We start from the raw sequence: 19638 nt of genomic DNA on the forward strand, positions 1-19638 counted from the left end.
TTCTTGACATCTTTGGTTGAATAGAGGTCCCAGAGACCAGAGCATTTTGCCACCTTGTTGTCAGACCAGGAGTGTAAGCTTGGGCAGTTGTGGTAGTAGAAACATCTTTCACAGATTGGGGATCCTGGCTTTCCACTGTTCATCTCACTTGTCCCATTCCCAGCCAGCTAGTTGGATTCTAGATAAATTCTATGATTCTGTGGAGTCTTGGCTCAATGAAAGTCTTCATAAACCTATATGCATGATGGAAGGCCATTTCTCCTACTGTAATTTTGATTGTTGTGCTGCTTTTCAGCAGGATCAAACTTGTGCCTGTGTAGTATGGTGTACCAGACACTCCCTCCTTCCTTGAAGGAGCAGTTCAGGAACCTTTTCTTAAATGCCATTTATTTGGGTAGGTTTTCTTTGGCTAGCTTACCTAGGACCTAATTGATGAGATCTTTAGAAGGAAACAGGCCTTCACCTATATATAAGGTCATTATGATCCCTCTCTTTCTCATTCTGGTCTTTTCCCCTTTTCTACATCTGACAAAACTCATAAAAGGGAAGCTGTCGCCTCACTACTGGAAGAAGTCTCTCAAGAATCCCATGGTTCTGCTCCCTTTAGTAGTAGCTTATGAACCCTTGAAGATTATCTTCTGTCACACCCACCATAGTCTTAACTCCAGTCTTGAACTCTTCAAGGGAGTGTGCTGTGACTTGAAGAACCACCACAAAAGACCAGTAGATGTCCATATATTCACTGTTTCAGTATTCTTAACAGATGGGATTCCCTACCATGAAAGCCTGAATGTCAGGCCAGTCTACAAAAGACTACCTGTTGCTTTTAAAAGGTACGTTGAATGTCACACAAACACTCCTTGCATAGCATAGGGCATAAAGGTGATGATGAGGCCTATCATAATCGGAACTTTGCCACCAGTCTGAACATATCTTTACTGTCAGTCTGTTTACCTACACCCATTTTCTGCCAGTTGAACGCATGACTACCTACGCCTGTTTACTGACTTCAATTGCAGTTGCAGGTAAGTGCTCTGTTGGGGATTTTGTTTTTTCTTTCTTTTTTTGTGCTCCTTGGGGTTAACGTCATCCAGCATGGGTAAATGCTAGTGTGGGAAACAGAGTCCCTATAAAGACCACACAATAGGTGTCTTTTTTGTCTTGGAGCTTGTCATGACCATACATCTTGTTCTGTTTGTCAGGAGTTCATTCCAAAATCCCTTCGCAGTGACTTTCTTCCCTTTCCTTGAATCTTAAGAACCAGCATCTTAAGCTTCTCACTAAATATACGATGGAAGGAATCTCCTGCCCCAAGGGTCAGCCGTTGGAGAAGAGAAAGGTGTAAAAGGTATGACTGGAATCTTCTGCTGTCCAGCCTGTGCCAGGTGTTTCTCCAGAGGTTGTTGCAAACCTGAAGGCTCATACAGTTGCATTGTCAGATTACTGTGCCACAACAGTGTCAGAATCTGGTGAGGGTCCAGCTGGTAGCACGTCCATAGAGGCTTTGCAGGTATCTGTCTTGGATGTTCAGGGGGAACCACAGATGATTGTTTTCCAAGGGGCCTAGGGAAGTTCCTCAGTTTTTGTTTGGGGAAGAAGTTCCTACTACAGTTCTTGACTGCTGTCCTGGGTCTGAGCCTTCTCAGTTTTTTGGAGGAGACATTCCCTTAAAAAAGAAACAAAAAATTAAATGCGTTTCTTCTGCTCCTAGAGATCCACAGAGTGAGTGGCAGTCCTTCACTCAGGGTCTTTTTACTTATTTAATGTCCTTAAAGCCTCCTCAAGGGGTTTCAGTTCCTACTTCTCCTTGGTTCTCTACTCCCCTTAAAAGGCCTAGAGAACAGGATTCTTCTGAGGATGAGGCAGATTCGGATAATGAATTCCTGACTCATTCTACTCAGATTCCTTCTTCTTTAGACTATGGGTCAGAGGAAGAGGAATCTATTAGTCCAGAAGTTCCCTTGGAGGAAATTTCCTTTGGGGATACACTCTCTAGGATGATGTTTTTTTAAGTGGGATTGTGCTCAGATCTTTGATATCCATAACAAGCACTATGAATTGCTGCAGTTGGAATCCCCTCTACCTGCATCTGTTCCTCCTGTTTTTGGCTGTTTGCTGGATGCTTTTTCTAATGCCACTCATGTGCCTGATTCTCTGCCCGTTGTTCCTAAGAAGCCTGACAGGTTTTATAGGATACCTGCGGATTATTCTTTCCTATATAAATGTCCTGCTGCTGACTCCTTTGTCATGTCTGTAGCCTCTGATGAGCCATCTCAGTTGCTTTCTTCACCCAAGTTATAGCCTTCTGATAAGGATAACAGAACTATGGAAAGGTTGGGTAAGAAGGTTTACACTTCTGCTACCCTAGCTTTTAGGGCTATTAATTATCAGACCCATATGCCTAGGTATGTGTTGGCTCTTCTTTCTAAGGCCTGTCAGATTATTTCTGATTTTCCAGACCCCAAGTGTAAAACTTTTGTTCTTTGCTTGCTAGGGACTTCCTCTCAAGTAATTCATTATTCTTTTAAATGCAGTTATGATGCGGCAGATGCCTCTTCTAGGGCAGCTGTTTTTGGTTATGTTATGAGGAGATATTCTTGGCTTAGGCTTCAACCTCTACCTGATGACGTTAAGGCTAAGTTGATGGATGCTCCTTTGGATTCTAAACTTTTGTTTGAGGAAGCTGCTGCTGGTTTGTTTAAGTACCTTCAGGATAAGGGTAAGGCCTTACAGGAGCTTAAACATATGTTTGTATTTCCTGTGCCTAAATTTAAGAGAAACTACCCTGATAAGCCTACCTTTGTTTGAAGGCAATCCTGCCCTTTTACTAAAGGTAGGATGAGTGGCAAATGGGCTCCTTCTGCTAAGCCTACTCAGTTTTTAGGGACGTCAAACCTTTCCTTTCTAGACAAACCAGGTGATGTGTGACTCTCCATCTCTTTCCAGCCACATTCTTCTTTTTCTTTGCCTTTCTTTCTAGCCCTGTTTGACTTCATATCACTTAGGATTCTTGGGTTCTGTGGATCATGCATAAGGGGTACTTCATGGTATGGAAATCCCATCTTCATTTTATGGGCATTCCTCAGCCTTCTCAGGAACAACTTCCCTTTTTCCCAGAGGTTCTTCAAAATCTCTTGACTCGGGGTACAATTCAAGAGGTGCCTGTGTCTCCAAGGGGAAAAGGTTCTACTCCAGTCTGTATCTAGTGCCCAAAAAGAGGGCACTTGGAGACCTATTCTAGACCTCTCTCGGCTAAACACTTTTCTAAAAAGTGCCTTCCTATTGGATGTTGTTCCTTCAGATTCTGTTTCCTCTCTTGCTGTCTCAGGCCTATATGGGGTGTCTGGATCTCACGGATGCTTATCTCCATATTTCGATCCATCCTCTTTTTTCAGGTAGTTTTTGTGCTTCTCTGTTGCTTCCTGGCATTTTCAGTTGTCTGCTTTGCTCTTTGGGTTTTCTACTGCCCCAAGGGTGTTCACCAAATGCCTTGCTCCTGTGATTGCTTTTTGCAGGCTTCAAGGAATCCAAATATTTCCTTACTTAGACGACCTGTTGATTCAGGCATCCTCTCCAGAGACCCTTTTGCAAAATCTTCATTTTGCTGTTTCTCTTCTTCAGAGCTTGGGGTTGGATTCACTATAAATTTCTAAAAGCCCTCTATGACTCCTTCTTAGGATCATGTTTTCTGGGCTTCAAGATTCAGATAATGCCAAGGCTTGCACCCCTGCCCCCTCCAAAGGCCTTAGCTCTCATTTCTTTCTTTCAAACTCTTCTTCCTCTGGCTTCCATTACTGCCAGGGAGATTCTGAGAGCTCTGGGTTTTATGACATCCACCATTCCAATGCTCCTTCTGGCCAAACTTCACATGAGAAGGTTTCAGTGGTTTCTGAAGTCTGACTCCAACATGAACATCCTCTTGAATTTGTAGTTCCTCTTCTTCCTTGTCTCAGACAGGAACTTCACTGGTGGATTCAGCAGTTATCTCTGAATCCAGGCATCCCTTTTCACTCCCCTCTTCCCTCTCAGGAATTGTTCACACACAAAGCAGCAGGGTATGTGGTTTAGAAGGATGCCTGTTCATACCTATTCTAGAGTATATAGCTGACTGAGGTTTCTTTTTTGGGGATTAACTCTTGGCTAGGCTTGTAAGGGCCCCAGGGCCATTAGCATAGCAACTCCTATGATCATATGATTCTGTGACACTTCAGACATGGTATGGGGAGTGAAATTTGGCTCTCTAAAGGTACTGGGGTGTGGTCTCCTTGTCAACAGAAAGAGCACATCAGTCTCAAAAAGATGAGAGCTCTTCTGCTGGCTTTTCAGGCCTTTCATCCTCTTTTCTGTCCAGGGCTTCTCACGGTGTTCACAGACAACACCACAGTGATGTGATATATTAACAAACTGGGAGGAATGAGATCTTATTTTTGCCTGTTGACACTTCTGATATGGATTCTTGCTGTCAAGTATCAAGTGACTCTTAAAGCAGTTATATCCCTGTGGTTAGAACATTGTAGCAGACACCCTGAGCAGGTCCTTAACTCAGTCTCATGAATGGATGCTTCACATGAATGTTTCTGGACATTATCCACCAGTGGGGTACTCCTCAAGTGAATCTTTTTGCCTCCCCTCTGAACAGAAAGCTTCCTCTATTTTGTGACAGAGTCCCAGGTCCTCTGGTGTGGAAGGTGGATGCCCGCTCATTTTCTTGGAAAGGGATTTTTTATGCACTCCCTCCCCTACCTCTCATTCTGAAAGTCCTGTTCAAGACTCAATAGGATGCTCCCAAAATCTTGTTGTTGACTCCCTTTTGACCACGACAGCACTTGTTCCCTCTACTTCTACATCTAGCCAGGGGCAATAATCACAAGTTACCTCACAGGGTGGATCTAATCAACACAAGACAAAGGGATCTGTCATCCATCACCACTTATCCATGTTTCACCATGTTTCAACTGACACTGTGGGCAATAGGATTTTGATTACTCATAGACATCTTTTTTCAGAGGATATGATGCAAATCCTGCAGGAGGACAGGAAACCTTCTACTAGGAAATCCTGCTTATTCAAATGGAAGAGGTTTTCTATTTGGTGTCATAACCTGGACCCACTTACTGTGGATGTTCCTTTGGTTCTCTCATTTGTGAGTTGCTCAATGCTGGTTTGGCCTATTCTTCTGTTAAGGCCTACTTATCAACTATCTCTGCTTGTCTGCCTGTTTCTCCTCCTTTAGCTTTTAGATTTGAGGTTAAATAATTTATTAAAGGCATCCTTAATATTAGACCTTCCAGGAAGCCTGTTCCTCCTACTCCTCCCTGGGATCTTAATTTTGTTTTGGAGAAGTTGACTCAGGCTCATTTTGAACCTGCTGCATCACCTTCCTTCCAGCATTGCTCCTGGACAACTGTTCTTTTGTTAGATCTTACTTCTGCCAGACAGGTGATGAGTTGCAGGACCTTATGGCTTGTCTTCCTTATTGGTCTTTCATGAGGACAGGGTGTCCTTGCACACTAACCCTTCTTTTATTCCTAATGTGGTTAATGAGCTGTCACTGAATCAGTCTATTAATCTGCCTACTTTTTCCCCCCTGTCTGCAATTTGACAGTGAGAGGGTGCTGCATACTTCGAACATGTATAGGTAACTCAGGGTTTGTTTGGATAAGACTAAGACTATTAGAAAGTCTGATCAGTTATTTGTTTCTTTTCATCCTAGATCTTTGTGACTTGCTTTATCCAAGCAAACTATTTCTTCTTAGATTTCTAAAGCCATTTCCTTTTGTTTACACTTTTCATGGCAAGAGCCTTCCCTCTTCAGTTAAGGCTCATTCTGCTAGAGCTGTGGCTTCTCTGAGTCCTTTTTTCCCAAGGGCTTAGATACTAATTCTATTCTTGAGGCAGCTATGTGGACTTCTGTGCATACCTTTACCAAGCACTACAAGTTGGATGGTATCTCTAGAGCTAGGGCTGGGTTTGCTAGTGACATTCTTCATGCCTTTTTAGGGGGTTCTTCTATGCCTTCCCTCTCCTAAGTTTCTTCTTGAGCTTTGTCACTTTCCCATCTGTTGAGAATACTGCAGCAGTAAATGTAAGGATATAGTACAGTTGTGCAAATTCTACCATAACTGTAGATGTCTATGCCTTCACTGCTGCAATATTCGCTCCCGCCCTCCATCTCCCTAGTTTTTTGCCTTCCTGGATGTACAGGTTACCTCTTGGGTTTTTTAGACTGTGTTTCTACTGGGGCATTCAGTTCTGATTATGATGAGCCTGAACATCACCTTTATGCCCTATGCTATGCAAGGAGCATTTGGGTGACGTTTGGTGTAACTTTTAAAAGCAACAAGTAGACATTTGGGCTTCCACAGCAGGGAATCCCATTTGTTAAGAATACTGCAGTAGTGAAGGCAAGGACATCTACTGTTTTATGGTAAGATTTTACACAACTTTACTTTCCAAAGTGGTGTCAAAGCCATGTCTGGACCATATTGGTTATCCACTTCAATGTGCTATGCTGCCAGATGGGTCATTTTTAGAACTCTTGAACAGGCTAACACTATGTGGCTGACAGGGCTGTAGTGCTGTAGGAAGGTCTGAGGTTTTACTGTTGACTTTCTGGTCCTGAAAAGGATAGACTACTTCATTGCTACTTTGGATCTTATCTGCTTCAAGCAACACAAATGTGGTTTCACATGGTCATTGTACATGTTATATTGCCTTTGCTTCTACAAGAAACTTGGATGGTTTTAATAAGCATGATACCTTTTGACACATCAGTACATGGGGCCTACTAACATGAGAGCTGTCTAGTTCACTGTGCCATGGAGGTGGTACCTTCCTAGAGTGTTCTCATTTGGACTTCAGTCAGTGGTCAGAGCCTTCACCACAGTACTGGGAGTTGTGGCCAAAGCACTGAAGAAGATCTACTGGTATTTCCATATAGGGCTTCTGATGTCTCCACCTAGGGCTCCTTGAAGGTGACCTTTTGTAGACTATTCCTTAATTACAATCCCAGGGGGTGACTCTTTCTCAGAGGAAAGCCTTTATCAGAGTAGAGTTGAAAATGCTGTTCATTGCTAGTTGTTTAGCCAACTGAAGACCCAGTTGTTATCATAAATGCCCTTCTTCAGATCATTTGATATCTGCATAGCATTATCCACCACCATCTTTGCCATGTAATTTGTTCCTACATGTACTGTAAGTGTGTCTTGGTCTTCTACCCATTGCTAGCTTTCAGAGCTGGCAATTGCAGACTGGAGCTCAGTGACCTTACAGCCTTTGCCCAATGCCCATGCTAACATTTATTCCTTCTTGTACCCTTGTGGTAACTTTCCCCCTCCTAATAGAGTCTCTTCTTGCTTTCCCACTTCAGGTAAAACGTGCATATTATTGTTCAGGAAAAATCAATCAGTTCAGCATTTGACTTCAAAACCATTACCTTGTAGAATTGGTTGCACTGTCACTCAAAGCCAGTGGTAGTACCCTGCTCTTTATCTGATGGGTGTTTTTAAGTTACCTGTAGGCAGCCTGCTGTAATTTGTTTAAATAGGTAGGACACTGTATAGATATGATACAGAAACTAGCTTAAATACTACCCTAAACTGAGAGGGGGAAATAAAACTTCTTTCAAGAAAGCTACATAAACAGCATTGAAGAAGACAGAACCATGGAATTCTAGAAAACCTCTTTGAGAAAGTACATAAAGCCAATTTCTAATGAGATACTGATGCTTGTAGGTGGGAAATTTGCTGTAGCAATCCTTTCTTACATCCTCTTATTTGCAGAGTTGCCTGCTTACAGTTGATAATTACACAATAGAACACAAGTGCAGAAAACAACAACATGTAAATACTTAACCACTGAATGGGGTTCACAGTGTCAGATCTTGGTATTCCGATGCAAGCTCTAATGGCACTGAGGGATAAAACCTTGACTGTGAACAAAGGGAATCGGGTTCAGGTAGTGGCCTAGGCTGAAACTGTTGCAGGCTTAGATTTACCACTTGCAATAAAGGATTCTCTTTTTTTACACCTCCTTATCTGATCTCCAGGTCCAGTGGAGATAACTGGCTCTAGTTGTGGATAGCCCACTCTGTCCTAACTCAGCACTACCTGGACAGTATAAATAAATGTTAGATGATCACATGTTCAGTATCTTTTCAGATCTCTCCTTGCAGGTGCAGGACCTTAGGGAACAGGGCCTGTTAGCAGAATTCATCCCTGCTTAGGTTTCTCCAAACCAACAAGCACATGTCCAAGTCACAGAATCCTGTCACGCCAACCTCTGACACCAGCATATCATACATGACCGCATGCACTTTGACTGAGCATGTGCCTCTTCCTCCTGTAGTTTGGGTCAAAAAAGGTTGTGTCTGTCTGAGCAGTAAGCCTTTCCATCTCTAAGGACATTGAATCCTCCCCTCTGTATGTCTCCTGCTAGATGACTTGTCCTTTTTTGGGTGAGCTGTGGCACTCCTGTGGCCCCTAGTAATGTCTGAGTACCTGGTGTGAGGAGTAGGAGGCGTGCACCATCTTACTTATGAAGATGGTCCTCAAATTCTATTTCTGCTACCTGGAAGCATCTGCACTATGCTGTTTCTGTTGTTGAGAAGCTTGATATCTACATGCCTCAAGCTGCTTGGATTGAAATCCTTGCTAAGCATTGAAGGGTAGACTCTTGTATGATCTTTTTATGGTCAAACATACGTTTAATGGTTAACAGCATATTTTTACTGTTGTGAGAGACAGAGAGTCCATGACTGTGAATATGCTGATGAGTGTTAATCTATGCCACACTAAGGATTAAAGTTCTTTAACTGTTAGTCAGTGCTCCACATTCCTGTCCTCTTTAGTGGATCAGTATTGCAGAACTTGACAGCCCTTGCTGTTTCTAGGGTTAGAGTATTTTGTAGATCTTATCACTTCTGCAGTGGGCTTTGCAGTGCACTGTAATTCTGACTGTGCTGATGCCATGGTTCATGCAGCAAGCTATGGTGTATACTTGCACATGATTACATCGCTCATAGTTTCCCCTTTTAAGCAAAATATTGTTGGCCGCTCTGCTGGATCTCCCTTTTGAAGCCTTTGAGAATCTGGACAAAAACATTCAAAAAACAAGAAATGGGGGGGGGGCACTAAAACAAATATGGCTGGTTTCTACAATGATCCCTTTGTCTCACGTCTTTCAGGAGAGTCTAGTTTTCCAGAAAGAAAGCTTCTTTGTAAAGAGCAAGTTTGCTAGGCATCGGGCATTAGTACAACCTTAAGTTGTTTTAGCCAAGCCCGCTAGGATGATCAAGCTGATAACCAAGCAGTCACAGTCCTAGAATTTTCCTGTGGCTGGGATAGGTCTCATAGTATGCCCCAGGGAAATGGCAACCATCCTAGGAGTGGAGCTTTACATCAACCCTATGGAGCTTTGGGAAGTGTTTCTTGTATTGAAAGCTGCATAAGAGAGCTGAGGCCACAGTTCTTCCTGCTCATATTACACAAAAACTCAGAGTTTGGTATACGGAGAAACAATATGGCATATACTTGTACGCTGCATGGAAAGAACCAGTGAGTGTCTTGTAGTGAGCAGTTAAGAGGCATCACCATTACAGCTGTTAATGTACCAGAAGACGTTAATCTGCTAATAGAGTCCCTGAGCCATAACTTCAGTCCATTCCTGAAGCTGAAGATTTAGAAATCTTATTTCATAAGGATCTTCAAGTACTGGGACACCTCAGTAGCGTAGCTAGACTGGGCTGACAGGGGCAACTGCCATGGGTACAAAGTGTTGGGGGTGCTGGGATCAGCTGATCCTGATCTCTAATGTAATACCAGCTTTTAAAAGCCAGTTTTGCACTGGCAGTTAAACCTAAGCACTGTAGCACTCCCATATGTGGCCTAAACTGTAGGAAGCAGTTTGCTAGAGTTTAAAAGTAAAAAAAAAAAAAAAAAACAGTTTTTTTTATCTAAAACATGCAAAACTGGGAGAAGGGGGTGTGGATGGATGAGCACTGTAGCACTCTATGCAGGCAGGGTATAAACATTCGCAACTGTTTGCTACAAATGCAGCTGATAGGTCAAATGTAATGGAGGAGGGACTGCGTCAAAGCATGAAAATGTGACCTGAATGGCTGGGCAGGAGGGAACTGGGTATATGTTGTGCATCTGGCCACCTGGTTGGTATGCCAGTAGCAGAATATCCATTTGTTTAGTTTTGTAACCTCACTCATTCAGTTTACAAGTGAATCTCCCTTGTTTTACACATCTGTATGGTATACAACTGTTAGTTGTTATATAGCTGTGAGTCATGTTGAGCATGTCACCACTCATGAACTAGAAAAACAATAAAATTATTGCCTGTCAATGGCTGGTTAAGCATTTCCTCTAAAGGGCCTGCCTCCTTCCACACGTTTGAAGAACCCTACTCCTCCTTGATATCTTGACTTCATGAGTAAATGGTTGACCTGTTCTTCACTAAACCTGTTGGCAGGATGAGAGAGAGAGAGAGAGAGAGAGAGAGAGAGAGAGAAAAGCCGCTCTGAATATAGCAGTAATGGAAATCCCTGCAGTTAACCACTGCAGAAGGCTTTATTGCAAATTAACTATACAGTGAGCAAGTATTTGTTATTTCAGCATTAGTGAAGGGGATATCTTGGATTAGAACATAGTTTTCGGAATCTGGTCACAATAGTAAAGCTTAAGCAACTATTCTACAAAGTAGAGTGATTGTATCACATCATAACTTACACCCTAAAAGTGAGATACTTTAATGTGTTTTGAATTTTGTATTTTTTATGTTTGACAGAAATGCTATGTAATGTTTAGCAAACAATAGAATCATGTGGGACTTCTCAGCATGCTAAGTTTGTTTTGAATTCTTTAAAGGCCAGAAGGCCAGTAATGTCTCCATCTGCTTCTGTCTTTTTCAAGAAAGACAGAAGTTAGCAGACTGACTCCCTGGAGCATACCTCCCAACCTCTCAGCAGAAGAAATCTTGACAAAGCTAGAAATAATATGGGACAAAGGCCCAAAAATAGCAACATATTTTAAATATTGTTCCTATAACCTTAGAAAGTTGTTAGGATAACAGGTTTTGCGTTATTATGTATTTTCTGAAGGATATGAAGTCTGAAACTGAAATGTCTGTAATTATTTAGTATTATTTAGTTATTTAGTGACTTCATTCAATCTTCAATGATTTACCAGAAGACTGCAAATTTTATGAGGAACACATCAAGAATATGAGGCAAAAATCTTGACATTCTGTGAAAATCTGGACAGTTGAGAGGGATGCCCTGGAGAAAGAGCCTTCCCATATGCCAAGTGCTAACATTTCAAAGAGTTGTGGAACTATGATATGTACTATGGCTGTGTGTGCACTGAGCAGTTTGAGGCTGCAGAAGGATCTGAAAACAGGTGTCTTGGTTTTACCATGTGTTGTACAAGTCACAGAACAAAATTACACCCTGGGAAAAAAATCACTGCTCTGTGTCTTCGGGATTTTTCCGTTTCGACATTTAGCTGTCCATTAAACAGTGTTCACTATATTAAGAGTTCACTTACTTAAAAGGGAACCTTGAATACAACACATGCTCAGATACATTTTATAAAATTATTTAAACAAGTGTGGCCAATGATGTTTCAGGCTGTTATCTAAAGTTGTCCCAAGTAAATTTGTGATTTCTTATTTGAAAGGTAATTCTTATTTGAAAAGTAAAAGTATTCAGGATATGTTGGTACCCAGCCACATTCAGCATCCAACTGAATTTAGTTTAATGGGTGTGGAAAGCTCTAGTGCAGGGGTTTTCAAGTGGTGTGTTACAGAAATGTGTTACTTGACTTACACTCTTCAGTGTCTTTTCTTTGTAAAGCATACTGTCCCCAAACGCACCTAATATTACACTGGAGATGTGATTGGAGGTTGCAGTCAGGTGATGTTATTTATTTATTTATTTATTTATTTATTTATTTATTTATTTCCAGTTTGATGACCGGGGATGTCCACTGGGCTCAGGGAGACTGTTTTCAGTGACTCAGGGAGAAAAGTTCCATGTTACAAAGTTTAGATACAGATACAATATAGAAAAGAAGAACAATTTACAATTATGTTTCATGTTAGAGAGCAGGTGTAATGTCTTAGGTACATGTTACCTTTAGATACAGACACAATATTATTAATGAACAATTTACAGTTACATTTCATGTTAGAGAGAAGGTGTAAATTCTTAGGTAAATGGTACATATTTGATATTTACAATATGTACATATGTGTGGCAGCCTATAGATCATAGCTGGAGAGGGGTTTATAGGTGGAGATTATTATTATTATTACGATCCTCCTCCAGCCATGTCTATGTTGAATATTAAGTGCATTGGTTAGTGCTGAATAACGTAAAGTGAAACTGTGAGCAGTGACCACTGAAAGTATACTGACTCTAGCAACTCTAACTTTTGACTAGACATCATCAGACCAAGGGACTTTGCAGGAGAGTGTGCAGAGAAACTGCATTGAGGTAAATAAAATTATTTTCCACTGCAAGAAGTTCCCTCTCAGTCTCTTATAAAAGATTTTGCATTTGCATACATTTTTGATAGGATATGAAGTCTGAAAACTCAGATGTCAGCCATTATTTTCAGTCCTCATTCCTGCATGGTTTGCCAGAAAACCACAAATGACGCAGATGAAAAATACGTCACAAAAATCTGGACATTCTGCAATGTGGTGGCAAGGTGGTTCTCAAGGCACCAAAGCAGTACAGTTAAGAGCTTACTGGTTTGGTGCACTGGTGTAAGGGCAGCATTACTGCAACTGGGACATCAGAGGGCATACCCACTGTAACAGTATGTGTGTATGTGTGTGTGTGTCTGTTATTTTTCTGTCTGCACGTGTGAGTGAATGTGTGTGTGAATGCAGAGGAGACTGTGTGTGTGCAGTCTTGTATGAGTGAATGCATAGCTTCATTCTTTTAAAACTGTCACAAAGCCAGCACATACACAGGTGCTTTGTTTCTTTTCTTCTTTACCTGGCAAGAAGCCCAGATAGCTTTTTCTAGTCCATACTATACATCTAAAAAGCTGCATTGATAAACTTGGAATCCAAGAGCCTCTCTTGCCAGTTAAAAGCTTGGCCAGTGCCTTTTTTATTTTTTTAATATAGAATGAACATCGGCTTTTTACGAAAAAGATCGGCGAATGCTTTTACTTTTTGTTTTTAAACACTTGTTTTGGATTGGTTCACATTAGATAGGTGTGTATTAGCTTTGTAAATAGGTTGGTAATAATTGTATTTTATTGGATAACTGTTTTTGCAGTCCACCAATGAATTTTGAGTTTTAGTTGGATAGCCTGCTTTCCTGAGCGAGATTTAGTTTTCAGACTTTTTTACATTGTGATTGGCTGTTAGTCTTTGTTCTATGACTATATGCTATTAAGTGTTTCCTATTGAATGGTATGCATAGTATTTTGCTATTGGACGTGGACTTTGGCTCTTGTTATTTAAATGTGAACTTTGCTGTGAAAGCGGTTACCATTTTTAACCTTGTCATTCATTTATTTATCCAATAAAGTTCATGCTGTGTTAGTCAGAGTGTTGTAATTTTTAACTTTTTTTTTATACTGTACATCTAGAAAATGTAAACTTTATTCTAGAAAGCTGCGTTGATTTAAACTTTGAATCAGAGAGCCTCTCTCATTGGTTAACACTTCATTTTTTCCCATATTTCTTAATTCTAATCTTCTTTCCATGTGCATGAGTCATTATGTAGTTGGCTTTCTTTCACCAGTCAGTTACTAACAATGTGTGTTAGAATTTCCTGAATGCTGTGAGCATATGTCTTAATCAGACATAGGTATGGGGTGTGTGTGTGTGTGTGTGTGTGTGTGTGTGTGTGTGTGTGTGTGTGTGTGTGTGTGTGTGTGTATGTGTATGTATATGTAACATGAAAAATAAAGAAAAGAATGTAGAGAAAAATGTGATAACATAAATTAGAACCAAAACAAGCACCCACTGTAGTACTGGAAACAAAAAAGCAACAGCAGAATACAACCACGTTGAGAAAAACATTTAATACAAAAAGCAGCAGCAAAGCTTTCAGGTCTACACCCTTCCTCAATGCTAAATACATTTTATTCTATGTATTTAGCATTGAGGAAGGGTGTAGACCCAAAAGCTTTGCTGCTGCTTTTTGTATTAAAAGTTTTTCTCAATGTGGTTGTATTCTACTATAACATAAATTAGAAGCCACTTTCCAAAGTAACATTTTATTTCTTAGATATACAATTTTTTTGACCTACCACTGCTGATTTGGGTTTCTTCTGTTACTACTCACCACCTCATCATTTGTCTTCTAAGTTCCCTGAACCCTGGCATTCTCACCACATGTCACCTGTACCAGTAAGGTCTACCTACTGGGAGATCCAATATACATGGGTGTCCAGATCCTGGATGTACAGGTACTAGGGGTAAAAGCTACTAGGCTCCATGACAAAAACAGGGCTAAACAGGGAGCCATCATCCTATGACTAGTAGAATTTTCATGATGCCACTTTTTCCCTGAACTATATGCTGGTGTCATTACCAGACTAGACAAGAAATGGGGAGTAGTTTCATTGTGTGCCTCTTCCTTGACTCATAGGATAGCCATATGTGATGCCTGTGCACTGGCCCAGTAATGAAGGAGACTTAATCCTCACCACTAGCACCAGTGAAGGGTGTGCATAATGGGAAGGATAACAAGTACACACAGTAAAGAAATTCCATGGAGGGGGAGATGGGGCCCCCACCGTAGATAACTAATGATTGTGATACTACCAATTCCAACAACTGCAATATTGTAGTGAATGAAATTGGGGACTTCAGTATTTACAACTTCAGCTAAGTCCCAGTAAGTACTGAATGGGCCAATTTGCTTTCAAATGGACTTAATTTTGTACCAGAAAAAAAAGCTAATATAGTGGACATTATTTAATAGTTAAAATTGTTCACTAGGAAAATGAATTTGGCTTTACACTTTTCCAACTCTGATATAGGGATTAATTGTGATAGATTACAGAGACCTAGTACATTTTTTCCACCTCCACACCCTTTGGTACAAATATTTGAAGGGTTATGTGACACTGAGATTAGAGGGGTATTATACAACAACACCTCTAACATGAAAAATTTATTTGAGAGAGAAATAACTGTATTGTAATATATTATTGGACAGAAGGAAACTAGAATCATGAAACTTGGCAGGGGTGGGGGCCTGGTAATCATGGACTACAATGATAATAACAGTAAAATGTTTGAGCTACTATATAGTGATGTATATTTAGAAGTTTCACGAAACAAATTGAATATAGCTTATCGTAACATAGATTTGGACATTGAACAAATGGTACTCAATGGACAAATCACCTTAGAGACTTTTGAATTTTTAGAGACAAAACACCCTAGGATCCCAACGATATTTGGGATCCCAAAGATTCATAAATCTATCTCTGACCCACCAGTGTGACTAATAGTAGATTCTAAAGCATCTAAAATGTTTAGAATTGCTAAATTTAATGGTGAAAAGGTCAAGCACATTTTAGTTTTAGAATGATGGGCCTCAATAATTAGGGATTCATGGGATTTTCTCTGGAAAATCAAACATGATATGTTTGATAAAAACCTGATTCTTGTTACTATAGATGTTTGTGATTTATTTTCAGTAATACCTCATCAAATAGAGCTTGAGTGGTTTTATGATTTTTTTATGTAGTAATAGTACATTAGACCATAATACAATATTAACAATTCAAGCCTGTATGGAAATTGTACTTGAGAATAATTTCATTACTTTTGAAGGGCACCTTTTTAAACAAAGGCAAGGTGTTGCAATGGGTGCTTGCTGTGCTCCAGTGTTTGCTAATATTGTATTGGCACAATGGGAAGATTTGTATGTGTTCAATTCTGAATTCAGAACTTTAAGGGTACTGTATGGGTGGTACCTGGATGATATTGTCCTGTTCTGGAGGGGGAGTGAATATGACCTGAATAGGTTTTTCACTTTCATTAATGAAACAACTATTTTCTTAAGATTTACCATGAACAAAGATCTTGATTTAGTCAAATACTTGGATGTTACCATCACGAACGATTATGAAAGAGAATGTTTCACTTCCCGACTGTATAGAAAACCAACTTATTCAAATTCTTTATTACACTTCACAAGCTAGCACCCATTGCACCAAAAGAAGGCACTGGTAAAAGGCCATTATGTAAGATTAGCCAGGATGGTGTCTGAACCTGATGATTTTAAAACTGAATGTAACATTATGAAGGATATGTTAGAAAAGAGAGGGTACCCTGAGATGTTCATAAATGACATAGTGATTGAGGTTAAAAATAAAAGGACAAGTGAGCACTTTTTCCCCCTCTTAGCTAAGGAAAATTCTATTAGAATAGGTGATGAGGGAATCAGGCCACACAGTTTTGGACGTGCATTAACACTGACTTTTACATCCAATTTTTATGATATTAAGAACATTATTAACAAATATTGGAGAATATTTCATATGGATATTGATGTTAAAGAAAAAATAGGGGACAAACCTGCTGTGGTCTATAAGAAAGATACCTCATTAAAAGGGCTATGAGAAAGGAAAAACAAGAATTTTGGGCAGCTAGGCGGGAGTTTTAGGTGCAGAAGATGCCCCCGATGCCCTTATATGATGGAAGCTGTGAGCATTAAGATCAAGAATTTTGGAAGTATAAAAACAGGGAAAAAGCATTATTGTTACAGTAAAGGGGTGGTATATGTGACACTATGTGACTCATGTAAGAGTTACTATGTGGGAAAAACAAAGAATGCACTTAGATCAAGAGTTTACCAACACCTTTATGATATTAAACAAAAAAATGAAAAAAAATGCTCTTTATAAACATATTAACAGTCACTCTCAGCATGGGTTTAGATTTTTTGTTGTAGAACAGGTTGATTTGGGGCCAACGGGGGGGACCAGTAGAAGATTTTTTGGAACTTTTGGAATTGAAGTGGCAAATAAAACTAAATGCTTACCAGGCCCCAGGGTTAAATGACAAGATTTCATTGTGCCCTTTGTTAAGACTTAAATCTATGTTCATGTTATGAATTATACATGAATTTATAAATGTTATAGTTGGGATATTAATATGCATTAGTATCTGTATTAATGTTTTAACAATTTAAAATCTTTTGTCTGGTTTTATATGTATATTTTAATACAATCTTGTATGCATTAATATTAATGACACTAAGAGGGGAAATGATTTAATGCATATTGTAGTGATTGGTCAAGGGGTATTATTTAAACTTTGGTTTTTTAAACAGGTTGTATTCTGAAGAAGTCATTTTACCTGACGAAAGTGCTAAATAAAAGATTGACTGAACTACATTGGTGTCATTGCTGCCTGGTGGAGTGTTTGCCTTGGGATTACTAGTTTTTCAGTGAACTTTCTTTAGATTGTATGTATTTAGCATTGAGGATGGGTGCAGACCCGAAAGCTTTGCTGCTGCTTTTTGTATTAAAAGTTTTTCTCAACGTGGTTGTATTCTACTATAACATAAATTAGAACCCACTTTCCAAAGTAACATGTTATTTCTTAGCTGTACAATTTTTTTGGCCTTCCACTGCTGATTTAGGTTTCTTCTGTTACTCCTCGCCTCATCATTTGTCTTCTAAGTTCCCTGAACCCTGGCATTCCTACCACATGTGACTGTGCCAGTAAGGTCTACCTACCGGGAGATCCCATATTCATGGGGGTCCAGATCCTGGATGTGCAGGTACTAGGGGTGAAAGCTACTAGGCTCCATGACAAAAACAGGGCTAAACAGGGAGCCATCATCATATGACTAGTAGAATTTTCATGATGCCACTTTTTCCCTGAACTATATGCTGGTATCATTACCAGACTAGACAAGAAATGGGGAGTAGCCTCAGTGTGTGCCTCTTCATCGACTCATAGGATAGCCATATGTGATGCCTGTGCATTGGCCCAGTAATCAAGGAGCCTCAATCCTCACCACTAGCACCAGTGAGGGGCGTGCACATTGGGAAGGATAACAAGTACACACACAGTAAAGTACAATTTCCCTTAAGAGCACACAGAGATCATAGGAAGTCTGGGGCTGGTTTCTCCCTTTCTCTCCAGATCCCCAATAAGACTCTCCACTAGCACAGCTATGGGGTCCAGATCTCACCCTAGTGGTCAAGCTAAAACATCCAGCAGTCTCTCTGTCCATCCAGTGCTTCGTGTCCCTGCCCAAGTAGCTGACATACACACACTTTAAGATTTGATTTATATACAAACACATAGACACTCCTGGGAAAGGCTGGCACAGCTTCTCCAGCTGTGCCCCCTTTCTACCCAGACTTCTTCTTTTTTCGGCTTTTCCTGGTTAGGGGTCACCACAGCAGATCACCTGTCTGCTCATGATTGGCAGTGGAGTTTTATGGTGTTGAGTTGCCAGCTGGGCGCCCAACCTTCCAAGGAAGGCACACACATGCACACACTCATGCCTAGTGCCAATTTAGAGTATCCAATCCACCTACAGCATGTCTTTGGGATGTGGGAGGAAACTGGAACACCCAGAGGAAACTCATGCGACCACAGGGAGGACAGGCAGACTCCACACAGAAGGCAACCCAGCCAAGGATTGAACTGGAGAACCTCTTGCTGTGAAGAGGCAATGCTAACCGCTGCACCACCAGACTATAAGCTAGAAATCACTGCCACAAGCTCTATTATCATCTACTATAAGGTCCCTTCTCAAAGGGTGACCAATTTCACTGTGTAATATTACTGTTATCCAAATAGTAAGTGTACGGAATAGCAAGACTGTTGGAGTGGCTTGGACAGTATCACCAAATACATGCAAGTACTCTACAGCTAAAATTGTCTCTACACAAAACAGCCACAGTTGAAAGGTTTAAAAATATTTAATACCAAATAATAAAAACACAAGGCAAATCTCATCAATTCAACAGAGTGCTAATCAAGAGTTCAGAAATCACAGAAAATTTTAAAATAATATTGTAGGATAGTCTGACATAAATATTGAAAACAGCTAGCTAATTTAACTATATTTATATCTAACTCTATGAGACATCATGGTTCTAAATACTGCTTACATACAGAGCAAAGCAAGTGTCTGGTGAGTTGTTGTCAGCTTTAGACAAAATCCAAAATGCTCTCCTTTCTTTCTGTCCTTAAATTGATAACACAGTACTGCTGAGTCATTTCAGATTCCATCATTCTTAATAGTTCTGATTTAGTATCCCAGGCTCACAGAATTTAAAATTTACATTTCTTTTTGTAATCTGCACCTGCAGGAAGCCACAGCAATAAAATACATTTTACATGTAAAATCTAATAATTAACTAAGACAATAGAAAGAATTCCTTTTTCCAGACATCCTGTCTCTGAGCTTGAGATCAAACAGTCCTAAAATGCTTGACTTATCAGCTTTCTTTCAGCAAGGTGCACTGTGGTTACATTTTTAAAGCTCAGAACATAACATAATTTTCTTACATTTGTTACACAAGCCTGTGGCTCCTATTAATATTTACAATGACATAGAATTATTTACAAACTTCTATCTACCTAGGATGGCATCCTTCACACCATACTTGAATTTTGCATCTTCCA

At 40.1% G+C, this 19638-nt stretch overlaps 1 protein-coding gene across 1 annotated transcript in view; it reads left to right on the top strand.

Annotated features, from left to right (window-relative positions):
• LOC122797669 (serpin B6-like) overlaps positions 1 to 19638 on the top strand; it is a 373330-nt gene that overhangs the window by 279160 nt on the left and 74532 nt on the right. The window lies entirely within an intron of this gene.

Source organism: Protopterus annectens, chromosome 3.part1 (assembly GCF_019279795.1).
Source record: "Protopterus annectens isolate FY-2018-M chromosome 3.part1, PAN1.0, whole genome shotgun sequence".
NCBI lineage: Eukaryota > Metazoa > Chordata > Ceratodontiformes > Protopteridae > Protopterus > Protopterus annectens.